General features: G+C 37.9%; 3 protein-coding genes and 2 long non-coding RNA genes across 6 annotated transcripts in view; 1 reads left to right on the top strand and 4 right to left on the bottom strand.

The window, feature by feature from the left end:
• LOC139981265 (uncharacterized) overlaps positions 1-17,663 on the bottom strand; it is a 155,251-nt gene that overhangs the window by 38,298 nt on the left and 99,290 nt on the right. The window lies entirely within an intron of this gene.
• LOC139981354 (uncharacterized) overlaps positions 1-17,663 on the bottom strand; it is a 125,035-nt gene that overhangs the window by 36,052 nt on the left and 71,320 nt on the right. The gene's annotated exons all lie outside the window — the stretch shown is intronic.
• LOC139981250 (uncharacterized) overlaps positions 1-17,663 on the bottom strand; it is a 164,710-nt gene that overhangs the window by 81,071 nt on the left and 65,976 nt on the right. The gene's annotated exons all lie outside the window — the stretch shown is intronic.
• On the top strand, positions 1,125-3,494 carry LOC139980984 (uncharacterized). Its single transcript, XR_011797753.1, has 2 exons — positions 1,125-1,338; positions 2,059-3,494. It is a non-coding gene; the product is annotated as an uncharacterized lncRNA (long non-coding RNA).
• Positions 8,685-16,222, bottom strand: LOC139981486 (uncharacterized). The gene is made up of 4 exons (XR_011797862.1): positions 16,125-16,222; positions 12,648-12,900; positions 12,063-12,178; positions 8,685-11,505 (listed from the first exon to the last, which is right to left on the bottom strand). It is a non-coding gene; the product is annotated as an uncharacterized lncRNA (long non-coding RNA).

Raw genomic sequence — 17,663 nt, 5'->3', positions numbered from 1 at the left:
GCCGTGTCAAGTTCTTTCATACCCCTAAATTGACACATTTGTCGATAAGCTAACTGTAGTGTAGGCCTTAGTATACATCCATTGACTTTAGATGCTGTTTGCTATGCTCTGAGCCTCTAAGCTCTGACAGGTCATGTCCCAGAGAGTAGTGTTATCATATTGAGGTAATGTTGGGTATTTTAAGGGTGTAAGATTTCCAAATGGCCAAAAAACGTGCAAAACTGGGGAGAGGGTGTTAAAAGCTTAAAAAATACCACAATTTGGTCAGCAAATACCTCAAATGGATTCAAACTCATGAAATATGTAATTCTGTTTGACTGCAAAAAAAGTTTAGGTGGCCTGCTGTATCGTTGCTAGTAATAATTTAAGGTGCGTCAATTACAGGGGTGCGTCAATTATGAAGCCTTTACTATACTGTACAGTAGCTATGCCTAGATTATTAGAGACTGAAGTCACCATGCAAATGCAACTTACAAGTAGCCTGTATTGAATAAGAGATGCTATAACTGCTATAACTTTTCAAAAAGTTCTTGGAAGTCTTTACTCTCCAAAATATTCTCAGACATTCTAAACACCACTGTACAGAAAGATGTCTGAATATCCCAGTGAGGGTATCAATGAAAACAGTTAAAGGATATAATACTAGAAAATTCAGCATCAAATTTGGGCCAATGCAGAATACCTTTAATCTAAGTCTCTCAAGTGATGCATTGTGTTTCAAGTGTCTTATTTATAACTAGCCAAAATTTGTACAAAATAACAATGCCATGCATCCAAAAGGTTATTGAGTCAGTACATTTCCATAATGTAACTATTACAAAAGCTGAGTGCACCTAATTAAAAGTTAACATCCTCCAAAAATATATATAACACAAAAATTTGATAAAGCCTTCTATCCCCTCCCTTGCATATACTGTAAGTCATTTTGTTAAGTCTATTTAGATCCATAAGTAATACCAAGTTGACTAAATGTGCAATATTCAGTATTAAAGATCTGAGCTCTGTATTGGCCCAAAATATATTGGAGAGAAGTGTACAATAAAAATTGAAATAATGCACAGATCTACACTCTGACCATTTGATATTTATTTGATTGGCACTGTTAATGTTTTCTCAGCCAAATTTGATGATCAACATTCTCAATCTCAAGATGAATGACAACAGCCCACTATCCAAGGGAATAACACTGTACAATGTAGCTGCCATGCAGTGAAAAAGTCAATGTTGGAACGGTTGCAATCATAGCTAGAGCACAGATGCCGTCTGGGACAGACTGATGTGGTGACCTACTGCATCTTTGACAGCAAAATGGAAGATATTTTCTGAATTAACCAAAAAGTAAGTTAATATTCTGTAGGTTTGACATCGCATAAACTTGCTACCATAGGACTCTATTATCTCAAATACGAGTAACATCTGAGGTAATTTATTCCAAAGTTATGGAATGAAGAAAGAAACAATCAGAAGGGATGAAAACTTTTGTATGATCTGGTTAATGTGGTGGTATCTTTTCCTCTATGTCCATAGTATTTAACTACACTAGAGCTATATCCACTCTCTGGTTTTTAATCTTAAAGGTCAATGCAAGACAACACCAAATTGTCAGGCTAGGTCCACATAAAATGTACATGCATATTTAAATTTTGAAACCTTTACAATTGGTAAAGCTTGAATGACTTGCAACTTCTAAAAGCACTTGCTATGGTAGGGAGCTGTTTCAGCTCCAATTGAATGCATGGCTGCATAAATAAAATGTGTAATGTTGTATACAAGGCAAGATGAATCAAGAATTAATGGGCCCAAAATGGGATGGATAAACGAATTGAAATTTACAGTGAAAATAGTATATATGAAAGGTTGTGAGATGATTAAAATATTGGCTGAATTACAGGAGATTTAGTTTTGTAAAGCAGTTCATTGTTTTCTTCATTTGTAGAGTGTGAGGTCATGTGAGGTCTAATCGGTAATTGCAAAACATTCCAAGCTATATTGCGCGTGCTATAATTGGGACCAAATCAGCATATCTTTAAGAGAAAGCTTTTCTTTTTGTACCAACAGATGGATAGATCTACAGGCTAATACAGCAAAGGATATGCTCTAATTAGAAATGCCAGGCAAGATTATCACACAGTTTACAGTGGGGTGAATACAATCATCAACCAAGCTTTTCATCATGCTGTACATAGTGGTATACAGTAGCTCCTTGTTGGGCTTATCAATTAAAAGCTTGCATAGAAGCCGATGCCAAGCAAAGCAAAAGTATGTCCTGTAAATCGCGAAGTAGATTCACACATCTCATGTATATCCTCCGGGACACAGCACATCTTTCAATGGAGTTAGGAAGTTGCTGGGAATAGTTGTTGGATTGGCACAGTAATGTAGTATTTGCTTCACATAAATGCAGAGCAGTAACAGAAAACTAACTAGTTCCAGGATATGTTACACTGTTACACCATATAAAAGATAGAGGAAATTAATAGTATAAGCTTCAAGCAGACAGAACCAAGAGAATGCAGACCAGTCTTCACGGGAAGTCTTCTACATATTTAACTGTATAAATGGACTCATTCTTTTGCAATGTACTTCTTGAAATATTTTAGTTTGGTGACATTGTGGCACTACATGTTTTTGTAAGTATTAGGGAACATTTGCAGCTGCTTGTCAAGAACATAGAACTTGTTATACAACTGAAGTGGTCCTGATGCTTAAGTGTTGAGGTTACTGGATATTTTGCTGCCTTACCTTGCTTTAACTGTTCTTAAATGCATTTCTCATGTTTTAAGATGTTTTAATTTTGTATTCCAAGCAAGATCAGCAAGCCATAGTACAGTAATTTTCAACAACCACCACACAGATACTTGTGCAGGACTAAGGGTATTTGTTAAGCAGATTACTATTATAAAAATCTTTCAAACTTTTATCCCTCAAAATCTCCAGGGGTACACTGCATTGTTTCTGAACCACAGTTTCACAATTCTACAAGTGGGGTTCAGGGGTTATGCTATGGGAAAAGTTAACAATGTTAGGCCTGACTTAATTACTGAAAGCTTGTGGTCTTTTATTACACCAAGAACCAGTTTATTCTTTAAACAAAATTAAATTATTTCCCCTCAAAATTGAGGGGAGTGAATACAGCAAAGGCCCATGCAACTAGCACCAATGTCATGGAAACCTAGTGCAGCCCAATGAAACATACTGTAAAACCACAACACTTGTAACTATAGGTATGAAATTGTGCAATCCAGGGGTATAGTGTATAATTTTGTCCCTCCAAGCATGGAAACTCCATGATATTGTGGTGATTTGCATTGGTTACGGTATTAGATACAGCCTATACTGGTAAGTCCAGATAAATACTTGAGGTATAAGTTAGTTCCCAAAATGTTTCTCATGTATGAGAGAGGTCAGTAAATTGAGGTCATGAAATAGTGCAAGTATCCTGGTTTATGTGAAATAAATCTTGTGGAAAATATAAACTGGGATTGAAAATACAATCAACTGCTTGAATATGATTGTACAATTTTTATTGTGTCTCGTCTTTTAATATCATGCTAATCTCCACTACTGTATCTGTTTGGAAATAAGCCAGATTTCTGGGTAGAAGTTTAAAAAAACAAATCGTCAACAATTTTTGATGAATTTTAAGCAATCGCATTCACTGCCTCTATCTCTGTTTATGTTTTGAGTCAGCAACACAGTATACTGTACAGTAGTGAAAAGAAATGGACAGTTTCTGTTGTATTCCTGATCAATTGAAAATTGTTTGTTGTTTGACTGTTTGTAGCAGTATTCCTCTGAGGAGTGAAAAAAAATAAACATACAGTGAACAGTTGCAACTGCGCATGCATTTATACATTACTTAAATTATGTTCTGATGCAATTCATGTAATATTCACTGTCGATTTTAGTTCAAAACTGCCAGTATACCATTAGTTCCTGAGCCATAATTTGTTTGCTTTAAAAATCTGGCTTTGAGTGTATAGTATTTTGTCAAAAACAAAAGTGGAGGGGCTGCTTATCATCATTCCCTGAACAGGCTTTACCCAATTTGTTAACTATAATGGTAACATATCAAAATGTCTGGGGACTTGCCACAGTGCTGACAATTTTCAAATATTTCCATGGTTCCACATTTGTTTCGTGCCGACATTAATACTGTTTTTGGTCCAATACTAATACCTAAATAGGGTGACAGGACAAAATCCCCCCGGAAAAAGTCCCCCTAGGACAAAATCCCCCAGAGCCAAAATCCCCCTAGGACAAAATCCACCCAAGCCAAAATCTCCCCAAGCTATAAAAAATCCCATCAATTCTTTACAAAAATGTGTCATCCCGGTCCCCGGTATCGTCATCCAATACCGTCATCCGGTACCCTCACCAGTATTTCCATTGGTACTCTCAGTGGTACTCTCAGTGGTTCCCGGACCAGTACTCCGACCATACCCCGACTGGTACCTTAATAGTGAGCCTGACAGTTACCCCCACCGGTACCCCTCCCTGACCAGTACCCTGGACTGTACCCCGGCTCGTACCCCGGCCGGTACCTCGACCAGTATCCCAACTGGTATCCTGAAAGGCACTCTGACACATACTCTGACACGTACCCTTACTAGTACTGGTACAATAAACAGTAATTTGACCAGTACCTTGACCGGTCCCTTAAATGTCACACCATGGAGCTGTATCCCATGGCCACACTAACAGGTAGCCTCGCAATTACCCTTAATGATCTCCCGACCAGTCCCCTGACCAGTATCCGGACTGGTATCCTGACCAGTACCCTAACCAGTACACTGAGTGGAACCCTGACTGGTAGAGTGACCAGTATGATGACCGGTACCCTGACCAGTCACATGACCAGTACCTTGACCGGTACCCTCACAGGTACCCTAACAGGAGCCCTCACAGTTACACTCGCCAGTACCCTCACTAGTACCCTGACCAGTCCCCTGAACGGTACCCTAACCAGTGCAATGTCCCATGCCTTGACTGTCACACCTGGGCCATACCTGGTTGTTGCAGGCAGGCTTTGTATGGGTCAGGGGGATATTGTCTGGGGGGATTTTGTCCGGGGGGATTTTGTCCTAGAACCCCTAAATAGCACTCAAAACGGATAATGGTACCAGACGGTACCTGTACGTTGTCTGCTAGATTCATACGATGTCAAAAGGCTAGAACATGCACTATAATACTGTTATCAGTCGTGAGTAGGTATATACCACACTCATCTCATATCAGTATTTGTTTCTAATGTCATAACAGGCAGTGGCGGAGCGTCCATACAGTCAGGCGGGGGGGGGGGGGGCGGACTCAAATGGGAAGCTGGCGCCCTTTTCAGCTATTCACCACTTTTTACTTATTCGCGATTATTTACTTTTTTTTATTGCGCTCTCATCTACCTATTGACATTTGTCACATTTTGTTGGCGATGACACCTATACTCTCCGCTTAGATAAAGTCGAAAGCGCCCGTACAGACCTTTCTCGCCCCTCTGACCAATATCCCTAGCTCCGCCACTGGCTCCCAATCTTCTTCCCCGTCAATCCGTCTAGTGTCCACCCCCCCCCCTACCCCAACCGAACCTCGTATGTTAAAGGAATATCTAATGATTAGAGACACTTTTTCTAATGTTAAATCAGCAAAGAGCAAGCAATAATGATTTTATCACTAAGATTTTTTTTAATTTCTCAGTTACACCGTCATTTAACTTCCCACTCAATCTTACACTCCCTGATACTCTTCCATCCCAATGTAGGAAACTTCATCGTTACACGCAGCACGCAACGATCTTTGTTCTACTTAATTGATCCTAACTGAGTCTTTCAACTTAAAAGCATATTTTTTTCCAAATAGATTAGTGAAAGTTACACAGTTTAATAAATTAGAAGCATCTCCTTGTTAAAGAATTGTATTATCGGCGTATAGTCTTCCGATAAGCGTAACTTAGGGTTGAAAGAAATCAGTGAGAGCAGGCAGTAATGATATAAACTTACATATATATATATTTTCAAATCTCTTATTGAACGAATTATCAGCCCCCTGGTTACATCGTCATTTATCATCCCTCCCCCATCCTGCCCTACCCTTCTTCACCTCACACACTCCGCTCTATGGGGTTAAAAGAAATCAGCGAGAGCAGGCAGTAATGAAATTTACTTACATTAATGAATTTTTTAAATCTCATTTAGGACAAATTATTAGGTCCCCCTGGTAACATCATTTACCCCCCCCCCATTCCCCCTTCCCTTCATTACAATCACCGCTTCTCTTACACCTATTATATTAGATATCCCTGCAAAGCGTGATGAACTAGGTCCCTCATTTATCTAATGCGTGGGAGGAACTCGAAACTTTCTTCCTTATCCGCATATTCCAAGCTTTCTCCAAGAAAAGAGTTACAGTACCTATTACCCAGATTTTTAAAAATAGCCTCCCTCCTCATATAAAACGTGATAATCTATGTCTCTCATTAATCTAAAGCATGGATGAACTACCAACTTTAAGCATATTACAAAGTTTTTCACAAAAGAGCTACGGAACCTACTACACACAAATTATGTAAATGTCACTAAACGGCATCCGTAGGGACATCGTTTTTTGGTCCACATTTGAGTTTCCATCATATCTTTAATCTGCTTTTCATACATATCTTTTATTGTGATTGTTATGATGACCACATCTAAGGACTTTTGAGTCGTATTATTGTATCCAGTGGAATTGTCTCGCTGAGATATAAAAGGATGAATTTTCCGTACGTTTTCACGGTAGGCCCCTCTGTTCAAGGTCAATGCACGACTATAACATTAGGTCCACTAAGTGCGGATATTGGTCTCCATTTGCCACTATTGCAGTAAACCCAACCGAGCAACGTGTCTACGGTGTCTCTTAAAAGACAATATTATTAACAAATTCGAAAAGAATTTTTAATCTCTTTGGTGTCATTTTAAAAGTATTTCTGATAACATTACGTACAGAATTCTTCTATATGTGAAAGGTACATATGAGAAACATGACAATGACCGTGATAAAACCAGTTTCAAGATTACTAGCGATCAATTCGCTCAATTTGTTTCAAAAAATGATTGAAAAGTGATATGAATTCCTTCTCATTCATTCTTTTTATTTGAGCATGTTGAACGCTTGCGATAACATGTCATTACGAATCATTGCAGACGCTCACCCAAACCGTTAAAAAATACCGTCCCTCTCCCCCCCTTTCTCTTCCTACACTGAGCTCCCAACAGTGGCGGAGCGTCAATACAGTCAGGGGGCGGATGCCCCCCCCCCCCAACGGACTCATATGGACTGCTGGCGCCCTTTTCAGCTATATATCACTTTTTTTACTTATTCGCGATTATTGACTTTTTTTATGGCGCTCTCATCTACCTATTGAAATTTGTCACATTTTGTTGGCGATGACACCTATTTATTCTTCGTTTATCTGCAAATTAGCAAGGCCCGGAAAGGGTCATTTCCGGCCATATAGGGAGTATCTTTACTCAAAAGATTTCTGTACGCTCTGCGCCAACCTGTGGTGGCGCTCCGCTTCGATAAAGTCGAAAGCGCCCATACAGACCATTCTCACCCCCTCTTACCAATACCCTAGCTCCGCCACGATAACAGGAGTGACTTTCCATATGTTATTGGTAGGAAATTGCAGGAATTATTGGAATCCTCAATGAAAACTATACGTAGGTAGTCTTCTTTGCGTGGGGATTGAGTTGTGTAGGTGTTACACAAAAATGTAGATATGCTTTCTTTATTCTTGTGGAAAGCCGCTTTCACTTTGATATCAGATAAACCTGTGGTACATGCAGTGAAGTAGCCAGGATTGTTCCAGTGGAGGGGTGGGCGCTTTGGGGGGGGGCTTGACCAATTCCTGGGAGGGCGTCTTGTTACTACCTGAGTGGAGTGCCACCATGGGTTGGCGCTCAGCGTACGGGAAATTTTCAGCTATAAAGACCTCCTAGATCGTTGGAAATAACACTTCCCAGGCATTGTAAGCTGCTCTAAAGTTTCACAACATCCTTTATTTTGAGATCCCCATGTCTTGATATGGTCATCAAATAGTTTAGAGAAATAGAAGAAAAAAGACAATCTGGTAAGTTGCTTTGAAATATCATGACATATCTCGGCCTATGCGCTATGTCACGTCAGGTTTTTCAGCAACTATAGCCTACTGCCGGTCCGCGGTCGAAGGGTCGTTCATGAGTGGTCATCATGGAGATTCGATACCATGCAGACCAATGAATGATATATTTTTCGCACATGTAATTTTTTCGACACCCAAAATCCCAGTGGGCGGGCGACAAGCTTTCATGGGGCTGTTGCCCTCACCCCCTCCCCCCCCCCGTGGCTACGCCACTGGGTACATGGTGCCGAAGCACATATCTTCAAAGTACTGTCTCCAACTTTCAATTGTTTCAAGCTACTATGTGACCAAAAAGAAGTTCTCAAGATGAAGTTGCAGATCTGAAAGGACCAGTAATTTTACTAGGAAACCTTTCGACCACGTACACCTTTGAAGTAGGAAAGGATTACACAGTATTTGAATTCTTCATCGATCGGCTTGTATTACATTAGCTGAAACTCTATAGACCAGTCTTGCAAGGTTTAAAGAAATGGCTCCTTACATTGTTGGCATGATTCAAATTCATCCAGTGCAAATTCATCCAGATGCAAATTCATCAATATAATTGGTCGAGAACTTGCTAGAACAGTAAGCTGTCTGAATTAGCATCTTCAGATCGAATATTGGTTTGCTGAGTTAGGGAGCAATATGTTCGAAGTACAAGGACCAACCAATGAACACAATTTTAACATAAGAGGCAGAGATAAGACACTATAGCAGAAATCATTACGTCTTCTTTCTGTTTATTACTGATAAATTCAAATATTTTCATTAAAATCAATATGAAATTTCATGTTACTTTCAGAAATATATAAACAAAGCAACTTCTACAACTTCAGCTCATTCACATTCATGCTATCAGCTAGAAAATTTACCATGAGGCACATTTTCTATGAGGCATTGATGTGAATACCACTGACATAACTTGTGCTATTCAAATGGATAAAGGGCTTGGTCAAGTCATGAATAAGGCTCTGCCCATATATTGCACATGTACAAAAAGGGTTACTGCTGTACATGCAATACTTTTTTGATGGGGGAGAGAGGGGGGTGGGGGAGATGTGGTAACATGTTGAAAAGACCACATCTTTTAATTTGTCATTTTTCTTTTGAACATATGCAAATGTTCAAAAGAAATGAAAGCACTTGGAAATTTCTTAAAGAGATAGGTAGTTGTTGCCCTTGCACTGCTTTGAAGCCTGCACCAATGTAAATATTGTTGAAGGAGTGGAGTTCTGCGAATCTCTTGATAGTCAAGTAATAAATTTTTCTTTCACTGTTTGTTAAACAGCTCCTAGCAGTAATATGTATTTACACGACATTGTATCTGAGGTTCATTATGTAACCGCTGTTTTCTACATAGAATCAAATTAAAAACCAATGTTAAACTTGTTCACCTGCAATGGTCTAAATTCAGAAAGTACATCAATACCATAACTCTTTTGCATGTTGTATAACGGTACTGAATTTGAAGTGGATTATATTTATCAATGAATATAGCAATGTTTTGGGTAAAAACAATTAAAGCATCCACTTGAACTTCATGTTTTCCTTGCATTGTTTGCTACTTCCTTCTATCTAGATTCGAAAGGGACATATAGATAAATGCTCAATACCTCAAACAACATTATTTAACCTTGTTTCCCACAAAATATGTTCTGTCCCAGTTTCTGTAAACTACTCGGGATAAATGGAGGTGTGGGGGGGGGGGGGGGAGTTGGACAGGTTGTATTTGATGTTGTATTTGACAATAAAATTCACCTTCCCAAGGAAGTAATACAGTTCTTTAAGTGGCATTTTATGAAGGACCTACAGTATGTAACGATAGCAGAATTGGTTATTGCCTCCTGCTGAAATGTCCAATAAAGACTCTCAGTATTGGAATGTTCATCAGATTCCTCATTTTATAGAAACATCTGTGTTTATTGAAACTTTCCTAGGATGTTGCCAACAAGATGCAGTTGAAGTCTACTGTACCTTGTTGTCAAAGGTGGAGCTTACAAAAAGTCCTATCAACTAGTCTTATTCAAGCAGTGGCAACATATGGGAAAAAAGAAAAGCAAAATATGGTACAATTTTGTTAATATTATTTTGAACTATTTATCCCAACACCCTATCATCCTTTTAAGACTTTTGCAAGCTTGTAAACCAGTTACAGCACTCATGCAACATGATATGACAAAGGTTCATTGCCAGAACATGAAACTAGCAATTTGGAGTAAATTTGTTAAAAGAATGATGAAGTTAATACACTGAAATATTGAATGGGGCTCAAAAGAGCTTAAGAAGTCTTTTGAGGTACATTACTTGTTCTGATAAATATATTAATTGCCCTAAGATTCAGCTATTAAAGCAGCTACTAGATAGTATGGGATCATGAAGGTTTTCAGATTTTACCTATATTGGCCTCAAATAACCTTTGACTTGGCTAAGAGCACTCAGCACATGATACACCTGCATACAAACTTCCATTCATCATTCCAATATTGAACTATCATGTTAACATGGCTTTCAGTTTCAGATATCTAGTTATCTCACATGGGCTTCTGCTATACTGTACAAATTTATAGAATAGTACTCAATGTCAGAAACCTATATGCACTACATATGACTACCAACTTTTCCTTGTTGAGTTAGATGCTCTATGTTACTCTACTGACCTTCAGTAGCCTTTGACCCTCAATGAAGCCAACACCTACTGAAAATTCCAGTATAAATATAAAATTAATGAAATGATTCAGAAAATACTTTAACAGAAAGGAAAACTATTATAAACACTTCTGTTCATACTGACCTCAGTGTAAACAATTTAGAGACCAAGAACATATGGTAAAATAACTATTAGCTAACATTTCTTCCTTCTACTCTGCAATTTTGAGAGAACAATAAGCAAAATTGATACTGGCAAATGTAACATGGCAACAATAACAATAATTCACAAATGATGATGACATCAGAAAAAGTAGCAACCATGACAATGATGATGATTTGAAAATCTTAATGAGCAATCCTAAATGTAACTAGAATATCACTTTTAGTAGAGCAGGGTTCTCACAAGCCCGTTTTAACCTGGCGGTGGTCGTGGTTTGAATATGATTTTGCCTCTCCCTGCATGGTTTGAAAGTTGAGCGCCCTGGCTGAATATTTATGAACCAGGAAAAGCTTGCTGCCACTTATCTGGTCCGAAAAAATTATAGCATGAGGTAAATTTCCTCCTGGGTGCATAATTATCATAACAGTTCAAGAATTTTTACCAAAGGTGATCATATTTGAATATCTGGAGTCGGCTCAGACTTGAAGGGTCTTGGATTTGGCTCATACCAAGTGGGCTCGGACTTGGCTCAGACTCTGGCTAATTGGACTCGACTACAGCTCTGCCATAAATATAAACAGATAATGGATTGTTAATAATTTATTATATGATGTTGAGAAGGTAGAGACTTAGAAAGTTAACTCCTAAATGTAATGGATAGCATTAAACTCTTTGTTTCACTAACAAAAGGATTCTCAAATACAGTACTAGCAACATTACAGCTGAAATAATGGATCACCAATACGATGCAGTGCAGAAAGGGAGTTTAATAAAGAGCATCCCTCAATGTAATGACTAGGATAAAACTCTTAGTTTCACTAACAAAAGGATACCACATGCAATACCAACAAGAGAGATGCCCATAATATTGAGGTTCCACTAGACTTAAGGTTTGCTAGACCCAACACCCCCATTGTGGGAGGCATTATTGAGCATCTAGTTAGCATTTATTGGGTAACTGAAAGTATTGAAGGACCTTGGTGACTCCCCTCCCAGTAGTTTTATAACATTTATGAACCAGGAAGAGCTTGCTGCCACTTATCTGGTCCGAAAAAATTATAGCATGAGGTAAATTTCCTCCTGGGTGCATAATTATCATAACAGTTCAAGAATTTTTACCAAAGGTGATCTTTGGTATCTGGAGTCGGCTCGGACTTGAGGGGTCTTGTATTTGGCTCAGACCAGATGGACTTGGACTTGGATCGGGCTCTGGCTAATTGGACTCGACTACAGCTCTGCCATAAATATAAAGAGATAATGGATTGTTAATAATTTATTATATGATGTTGTGAAGGTAGACACTTAGAGAGTACTCCTAAATGTAATGGATAGCATTAAACTCTTCGTTTCACTAACAAAAGGATTCTCAAATACAGTACTAGCAACATTACAACCAGAATAGTTGATTACCAATACGCTGCAGTGAAGTAAGGGAGTTTAATAAAGAGCATCCCTCAATGTAATGACTAGGATGAAACTCTTAATTTCACTAACAAAAGTATACCACATGCAGTACCAACATGGGGGGGGGGGGGGAGGATGCCCATTACATTGAGGGTCCACTAGACTTAAGGTTTGCTAGACCCAAAATTTATATTATGTATAGTGTGTGTTGATCAGACTTAGAGGATATTAAAGGGAAGACTTTAGAAAACTAACTTCAGGTCATAGGGATTTAAGCTATATCTCGCAGTCAATACTTACTGAATATTAAAGACAACTGGGGATGTTTGCAAAATATGCTTGTGGGAGCTCCTTATTTCCATATAAGCCATTTCTCGCTGCATCCCATGGTCAGCATGAACCAGCAGCTCAAAGTTACAGTATTTTGATATCCTGCGTCGACCTTGAAATTGCAGCCCTGTACTTCTTGCAATAAAGTGGAGCATATCTGCTGTGGTGTTCTCATTCTGCATTCATGCATTCCTCAAATTGTGCCAAATTTAAGCCATCTTTTCTGACAAGAGAATGAACATAAATAAGTCCAGATAAATGTTTCATAAATTGCAAGTGGAAGTCTTGACAGTGCAGTTCCCTATTTGATGTCAATACTTAGTGTACATGTTGTCCAATATTCATGTCAGTTTAGTTAATTTAACTATCACTTTTTTCATGGAAACCGCATATGCAACAATTGAGAAAAATGCCACACTACTAAGTTTGAATATTGATCTATTATTTGGTATGTAAGTTGTACCCAGGAATTTAGCATGCAATCACTTCAAGAGATTGACTGAGTATTCATGCATGGTTCAATGCCTCATCTCGCAAGCAGTTCATTTTCTTAAAAATTGCATGCACCCTAGACAATGTATACCGGTACATTTAGTCCCTCAACGTATCATTTGGGGTTTAAGCTCAGGACTACTCGTGTACACAGACTTTGGCATTATGACTAAGTTCATTTTTAATGTTTGGTTTCAATGATGTTGAAACTTTCCACTCACGATGGCATATGTGTGCGTGTGCATTGGTAGGAGTACTGTGTTTGTGATCCTAGCTTGTAAACACAGTTTCTCATGACAGTAAGCTTTATTGGACAGATCTCATAGTTGGTACAGTATGTATGTGTAGATGCATCACAAGTACAAGAAGCCTATTGTTTTTGGTGAAGGTCAAAGGTACTTTAGGTAAAAATGGTCAAATTGTGAAAACTCAATTTGAAGCATGGATAGATCTATTTATTGGTATGTCTAGGCCAGTGGTTGGGTCAACAGGGCAAACTTGTGAAAACCTTATTTAAACCATACATCTCAAAGCAGGGTACACTAGCTTGCAGAGATACATAATGTTTAGTATCATGGTATATCGCTACAGAAGGCTTTCAGTGGTCTTTTTAGATCCCCAACTGTCACTTTGAAAATGTTGTTTATCACAGTTCTCAATAGTTTTTTGCTGTATATTATTAAGATACAATAAGTTGTACATGCAGCCTACACATATGTACAGTATCATACATGTCAAATTGACAAATTCATAAAATGAAACTTATTACATAATGGAAACCATGTGCAGTGCAGTTTGCATAATGGTGATCTATTTATACACCCAACCAGCTAGTATCGGATCATAGCAGCATGTTACCACATGTATGCATTTAAGTGTTTTGTCACACAGTACAGTGCTAACATCATACAAGGGAGTTTTATTTCTTCCATAACAACTCTGATCATAATAGCCTGTTCGTGCAGGGAGTTGTAATGGAACAACTCCCTGGTTTGTGCTATGGACATGAGAACTATCTAAAGCCTGTTGAACATTAGTCTTGTGCATTTTCATGTTACTTACTAACACCAAATTACTGCACACAGATGGTCATTTTTAAAAGTATGAAAACTGAATACAATCAAGAGCTTTTATTTGGACATGATACCCAATATGAAACTACTTTAGTTGCACATACTGTATGTATGCTGGTTTTTATCATGAAGGATTTTTATAGGAGCCATGATTTTTTTTACTTTTTATGAAGTAGGTCTGGATTCCCTTGGCATTATAACCTGATTGAAATTTAACCTCTGTGATTGCACTAATATGTGAGACCATTAATCAACCTAATTAATAGCTTTTAATGATGAAGACACAGATAACAATTTCATAACTCATTAGTGTGAACACAATGCAAGGTTCAATGAGGTACTGTTATTTCCTTAAAATGCATAGCTGGTGGTTTTTCAACATACTCTAATCCTTTCAAATATGTTACATTGAATCTTTACACTTTTCCATTGATATATCACAGACTGTGTTTTTTGTTATGGGACTCCGTAAAACTGGATCAAACCTAGCAATTTTGGACAAGGAATTTGCTCTTTTCGCAAAAACTCCTAAGTGCTCAAGTGACTGTACAGTAGGTCACCCTGTGAAGGCATTGTGGGACTTTGAGGAATACTTTTGATCAAGCTATTACTTCAGCACTATTAACACTACCCACATCATAATGTTAATATCAAAATGCCTAAATTACTTAGCCATGATTGCGTTGTTATTCTAAAATGAATACTCAATTGTTTACCTTCAGCCATGATTCATCCCATAGGTGCAGGAAAAAAAACTCATGTTACAAAAACTTGTTGTACACTGCTACACTGAGGCCCTATGTGACTTACTGTAGTTCTCTGAATCAGAACCAATGACACACCACTACTACTGTACACACAGGGCTAAGTGATGCACACTTACACATAGAGAATATTGTGGGGATGAATATTGTACTGAGACGGGAAACGTTTTCACATTTTTTACTTTTGTAACTCGTTTATGGAATCTATCAGGCCCTTTCTTTTACTGTAGTGTTCCGTTTGCTTGTGTATCTGTTTTTGTGGAGTTGTGACTTTCTGACTGCCTTATTTTATGGCAGAGAGACATACCCAAAGATTTATATTTTGTGAAATGGTTCAAACTTGCATTGCACGAATGCAAGTTCTTTCATACCCCTAAATTGACACATCTGTCGATAAGCTTACAGTAGTGAAGGCCTAAGTAAACATCCATTATCTTTGGATGCTGTTTGCTATGCTCTGAGGTAATTTTGTATTGTCTGAAATGGACAATAAATTTTCTATCTATCTGAGCCTCTAACCTCAGAAAGGTCAGGTCCCAGAGATTAGTGGTATTATATTGAGGTAATTTTGGTTATTTTTAGGGAGTAAGATTTCCAAATGCCCCAAAACATGCACAAACACAATTTGATCAGCATATACCTGAAATGGATTCAAACTCATGAAATATTTAACTCTGCTTGGCTGCAAAAAGTTATGGTTGCCTGCTGTATAGTTGCTAGTACTAGCTACAGTAGTAGTAGGCTAGTATAGTAATAGTAGTACTGTACTAGGCTAGTAGGCCTAGTAATATTTGGAGGTGCGTCAATTATTAAGCCTTTACTTTAAAAGATCTGGAAGATCACCAGGCTGCAAAATGTGTAGGTTGACCAGTCTGTTACAAGTATATACTTTAATTTATTTATCACATTTTATATTCCGAGTATCAGCAAAGGCAGTAGCAGGCAGCTGTGATTTACCATAGCCAGTAATACTGATGGGTCCAATTTAGGGCTAACGTTAGGCCTAGGCTAGTCTACTCTAACTCTAACCATGGTCTTACTTTATTTGTGTTCAGCATGAAGGTATTTACTCTAAATGTTATTAATATATCCGGAACACTTTTAAGGAATTTACTTACAATGCATATACTCCACCAAAGTTCCAAAAGCCAACTTCAAATGGGCAACGTTTACGGTAACCTGCGGCACTTTCCTTCGTGGACTACATGACTAGGCCCACATAGAGTAACGTTGAATGCAGGCTATTGGGATAGCAACGATACGATCCGATCGACTGCCCTGCCACCGAACACAGAAAGAACTGCTTATATATGGGGGCGTTGTTTCGTTACGTGTAAATTTGCCAGTTAAAATAGAAACTCTTATTTTCTTAAATATCCCAAATTCATGGAAGAAAACATACAAACACGAAGATTTCACTGTAATTAGAGGAACCTGTAAGTTTCGGAACTATATATAGCCGCATTTGGTCAAAATCGAGGTGTAAAGTTGGGATCAACATATATACCATGTTCGTAATTCTGTTATATACCCTTCGGAATTACCTCCACTTTTGAGGGGAAATTTTACCCTTTAAATGAACGATTTTTTTTTTGTAACTTCGGAATTGATAAGTTTATGAGGTTTTCTCTTAACTCGAAATAATCATTCCTCAAAGGAAGTGAAATTGATTGAACAAGAAGACCCTAGACTTAGGTTTACCTGGTGTCAGGTAAACCTATCCCCGAGGTAAACCTAAGTCCCAGCTATCATGCGTTGAAGTAAACAAAAATACCAATGTGTATATATATATATATATATATATATATATATATATATATATATATATATATATATATATATATATATATATATATATATATATATATATATATATATATATATATAAGATTTGGACAGGCTACCTTCCTTGAGAAATCATGTTGTTACAGGCCCCTAAGTAATCTCAATAATCAAATAATTGTATTATAAATCAATATTATAGAATATTATAAATTAATCTAAGAATCATAGTATAGAAATAGAAATGTGTGTAGAATATTTGGAAAAGTTGAGAAGCTTCTAGAAGAGTTAAAACATTTGAGAACAATTTACATCATCTCAACACAGTACACATTGGAACATGCTAGAACATTGGAGTGCTGCCAAGGGGACATCCCCTGTTCTATTTTTAGAACACTAGGTGAGGATTTCATGGAAAGGTGAAGTGACCTTTTGGATTGGTTGAACTGAGCTGGGGCTACTGTAAGATGCTTCTAGAATGGATGGACGTTGCAAGATCTTTTTGGACTTGTGGAAATGCTATATAAGCACCTGATAATTGTAGATCGAAAAGTTTTAACCTTCTTGTCTCAAGGAGTTTTATAACATCTCGCTCAAGTGAATACTACAATTCCAGTGTGAGTAAATACTCACTTACAGTAGTTTGACAGTAAATTTATAGCAGCTTTATATTAGTGGATTTGTCACAAGTTTACCGGCTTCGTAGTCGTCCATCGTTGTGTAGCCGTCTTAGGTTCTGTGCCAGTCAGCACCACTTATTGTGGCCTCTGAGTTACCCAAGGACAGGAATCAAAGGATAAACAATCTGCAAGCGCAACTTGGACATTTATTAGTAGTCGAACTCCGAAGTGGAAGTCATCAAGTTGGGAGCTGGA

The sequence above is a fragment of the Apostichopus japonicus genome, chromosome 15 (assembly GCF_037975245.1).
Source record: "Apostichopus japonicus isolate 1M-3 chromosome 15, ASM3797524v1, whole genome shotgun sequence".
Classification (NCBI taxonomy): domain Eukaryota; kingdom Metazoa; phylum Echinodermata; class Holothuroidea; order Aspidochirotida; family Stichopodidae; genus Apostichopus; species Apostichopus japonicus.
This window is presented reverse-complemented; position numbering and strand designations above follow the sequence as displayed.